Source organism: Buceros rhinoceros, unplaced genomic scaffold (assembly GCF_000710305.1).
Source record: "Buceros rhinoceros silvestris isolate BGI_N320 unplaced genomic scaffold, ASM71030v1 scaffold10451, whole genome shotgun sequence".
In the NCBI taxonomy this organism is placed as follows: Eukaryota; Metazoa; Chordata; class Aves; order Bucerotiformes; family Bucerotidae; genus Buceros; species Buceros rhinoceros.
The window spans coordinates 9,227-13,839 of record NW_010393733.1 but is presented as its reverse complement, the minus strand read 5'-3'; positions in this window follow the sequence as shown (position 1 = coordinate 13,839).

Here is a 4,613-nt window from a genome sequence, read left to right as displayed (position 1 = left end):
ATGGATTCCCTGTGTCTCTTTGGGCAAGAAATGTAACCTCCCTGTGCCTCAGTTTGCCCACCTGAATAAAGGATTTCAACATTCTTAAGACTTTCAGATGGAGGTTAGTAGGAAAAAGCAATTATTTCCTTTCTCTTTCTTGATGCCTTTTTCTCTTTTCTCCCTTCCTTTATTTTCTTTTTCCATTGCAATTCCATTCTATCTAGACATGTCTGCTCCCATCCAGGGTTAGTGGAAATATCCTCTGAAATCACAAAGGACAAGTGGACTGCAGAGTAGTTCTGCTGCCCCACTGTCTCAGGGGAATGCTACGAACTGGGTTTTTGACTGGCCTCAGTTTGCCCACCTGAATAAAGGATTTCAACATTCTTAAGACTTTCAGATGGAGGTTAGTAGGAAAAAGCAATTATTTCCTTTCTCTTTCTTGATGCCTTTTTCTCTTTTCTCCCTTCCTTTATTTTCTTTTTCCATTGCAATTCCATTCTATCCAGACATGTCTGCTCCCATCCAGGGTTAGTGGAAATATCCTCTGAAATCACAAAGGACAAGTGGACTGGAGAGGAGTTCTGCTGCCCAACTGTCTCAGGGGGATGCTACGAACTGGGTTTTTGACTAAGTCATTCCCAGGGCACCAGAAATCCAAGTGTGAAAATATTCTTTCCAGAGTCTCAGGTGGTTCACATGGGGACCTTTCATTCCCTTTTGAACCTTCCACCCATTCCTAACTAGACACGAGGAGATGCTTTCACACACTTTAAAAGTTATATCTAAAATGCCCTGCCTTTTAATTTCTCCAAACCTACTAAAAATCTCGTCCTAACTCCCCCAGAAGTGACACATTCCCAGTTCTTCTTTTCCAGCTCCCGCCCCACCACCACCCCTCTTCCAAAATGGGTCTAGTGGGAATTTCCCACACAGAATATCGAGTTCTAACATTTCCTGCTTTCCCTCAAAAATATAGAAAAACCCAAATGCTTCCATGGAAAATTCATCTTTGGGTCAGAAAGCAATATAAAAAGTGTCTTAGGGAACCGTTATCATCAAATACCCTGATGACACCTTTATGCTCTGATCTGTGCTGAAGGCTTGGCTTTGCTGTTTTGTTTTTTTTTTACCCCTAACTCCTGAGCAAGGTGCTGGAACAGAGGTGCTGGAACAGCATCTTTAAACTGGAGATCCTGATTGCCTGGTGTATCAAAGTTATGGGCACTGGCTGCTGGAGCTTGGCTTTCCCCACCCCGCTGTGCAGTTGGCAGCTGGCATGTTCCACATCAGAATCAGGTGCATTTTGGTGCTGGGTGGAATAAGATTTATAGTCCTCCTTTCAGTACAGCTGTGCTGTGTGACTGTTCTGTGAGCCATGGATAGATGCAGTTTAGGGGGAAAATATTATTCATTCATTCAATTCATTCATTTATTCATTATTTAAGAAACTCCTGTTTGTCTTCAAGAATCACAGAATCATTTTGGTTGGAAAAGGCCTTTAAGATCATCAAGTCCAACTGTTCACCCTGCCCTGCCAGGGTCCCTAAACCATGTCCCTCAGCACCACATCGACACGGCTGTTCAACCCCTCCAGGGACAGGGGACTCCACCACCTCCCTGGGCAGCCTGTTCCAATGCTTTACCACCCTCTCCGTAAAGAAATTTTTCCTAATATCCAAACCTCCCCTGGCACAGATTTAGGCCATTTCCTCTTGTCCAATCATTTGTTACGTGCGAGAATAGACTAGCCCTCACCTCACTCCAACCTCCCGTCAGAAAGTTGTAGAGAATGATGAATTTTCCTCCGAGCCTCCTTTTCTCCAGACTAAACAACTCCAGTTTCCTCGGCTGCTCCTCATAAGACTTTTTCTCTAAACCCTTCACCAGCTTCGTTGCCCTTCTCTGGACATGCTCCAGCACCTGAATGTCCTTCTTGTAGTGGGGGGCCCAAAACTGGACACAGTATTGAACACAAGATCTTGTAAGGTCTTGGTAGCTCTCCGACGTGCAGAACATTAGCTCTCATCTGCAGTATTATTCCAGGATAGCTGGGATTTGGGAAATGGTTTACAGCTTCTACCTGAGAAGCACAGCCCAGATGGGGCCTGGGGTACCGTGGGTCAGGACTGAGAGTGTTTCAGGGTGTGTGAGTTGGAGAGTTTCCTACAGAGCATGTCTTATTCTTCCCACTTGCCCCCAAACTGTGAACTGATGCACACACACACACATCTAACACTGGTAACTGCTGAAAACCTGCACCATATAAACTCCCATCACAACATCACATCTGATTTCTATATTTTCTCTTCCCCCTGAAAAATCATCTCCTCTAGTCTCTCAAACAGGGTGGGGATGTGAAAATATAACTGAAGTCTATCTCCAGACCAGACTCAAATGTGCTGTAACGCTGGGACCAGCATTTTTTATTTGATATATCAAGACTCAAGAATCAAGAATCAGAGCTGGCTAGTCCATCCCTTAGACAGCAGCTGCTCAACCCATCCCTAATCCCTAACCAGTCCATCCTTAACAATCTGTTCTTCAAAGCCAGTGAGGGAGCCTCCACATCCTCCCCAGAAGACTTTCTCCTGTGTCTTATGAGTGTTTGGGTTTATCAACAGGCTACAAAATCCACTCATCTAAATTGTGTCACCGTGCTGGCTGTGTCTCGTACTACCAGCACTCTGAAGACTCACTTCTCCTTTTAAAATTTGTTAAAAACAAGGATTTGGATGTAAAGGGATGTTGGTTTCTCCCAGCTAGTCAATAACTATGTGCTCCCACAACAGCCCCGTCCTGCCTTGTTTTCTGCTGACTCCTGTCGGTAGAGGAGCCTGAAGAGGGAACAGCCATGGCTTGGGCAACCCTGGGAACTTGCCCAGGGCTTACCACATCTCATGTGCATCTGTTTTTCACACTATGCTTTGTGCCGAGAGCTTCTGAAAGGTGACACAGACTGAACCTACCTTCTTTTCCATTAAATCACTGCTGGAGAGTGTCACTGCTCCGGTGTATTAGCTGCTGAACTCAACAAAGGAGTTATTTGCAAAATACATGTTGGGAAGAGATTAAACCTGACATCTCAGCTACAGAGCCTTCCCTAGGTGAGGAGAATACACAGAGCTGCAATAGGTTTTCCCTCTTCCCCAGCTGCTGGAGGAAGGACCTTCCACTGAGTTATTGTTTTTTAACCTGCTTCTGCAGACACTCGCTAAATAGTCTCTCTCTCTGGTTAGCGAGGTCCCTCAGCGCTCATCTTTTACCCTCATGATTTGATCATCAGGTGATGACTGGGAAGAAATACCCTGTTTATCAGCAGCTCTGCTGTTGGAGGGAGTCTTTCTGAGTCGCAGTGTTACAGCAGCAAAGGAGGGAGAGGGATCGAGCTGTCTCGATGTCTTTCCCATGCTTCAGAGCAAGTGATTGCTAAAGGCAAGTCAGACAACAAGAGCTGCAGTGCTCCAGCCAAGGAGATTTTTATCTTTCACAAGCCTTGTGTTTGGGGATGTGTCTTGTCCAACTTTCAATGAAATGCAGCCTGTCCTTCCTGCTGCACCTCTCAACTCCATCCAAGTTTGGACACATGTCTGGGCAGCGTGATAGTCACTTAACCCATGAAGGGTAAAGCAAAAAGAAGGCCAGGACTCCAGCAGCAGGTTGCAAAACCTCTCTACCGCTTTTTAAAAAACTAGCTCTGATTTAAGGAGAATTATTGCCTTGAAGCCTCGATTATTGAGCTCTTCTCAGCTGAAGGAGCTTTAGTGAGAGTGCAGGCATCGCAATTCTTATTTCTCCAACAGGTTTATCGGGCCATAGGGTGATGATAGACAGGCAAAGATTTCTCATCTGGAGTGCCTCAGCTGGATGGTCTAAGCAGTGTCGAGCTCAGGTTGCTCAGGGTCTCATTACTGTATGAGGGTCCTTGAGGGGAGAGGGATGAGGTAGACAGCAGATGAACTGCAGAGGCGACATGAGTCCTGGTGCTATTGTTGTTCTGCCACAGCAATGGGTCTGTTACCCCAGACTGCCACCTGCTTTGTTTGAACCATTGGACCTCACCTCTAATGCTTCATAGGCCACTGGAGCCAGCGAACAAAGGATTTCCAACTTCTTCAAGCTGCATTTCCCAGAGGATGTGAATATCCAGTTGGTGTTAAGGACAGACTGACCCTTCCTCATCCCACAGATAGACTGATTTAATTTAAATAGTACTTTGGAGGTGCTCTAGACTGCAGCCTGCCTGGGATACCTCACATAGGCCAAGACGAATGCTTCTGTGCTCCTTAGCTCTGGGCCTGGGGCCATCCTCCACCCCTGAGTGATCTGCATCAATTTCCCTCCCACGGGTGCCACAAAGGTTCCCCTTGCAGATCGTTGTCTCCTTGGTAACTGAACGACATCAGCTAAAAACAGACTGAAACCCATCAGCCTTCAGAGCCCAAGCAATGAGATGGGAAGGAGGGAGAAGCATGGGGAAGCCTGAGTCTAGCTGGTGAGGTGCATCTTGCAGACAGACCTACTGCCTCCACTGCCGTGTATTTTGTCCCAGCTTTCAGTTTGTGTTACAGCTTCTCTATATGACAAGTCACATCCATCCATGCAGCACATCCATCCCTTCCCCACACTCT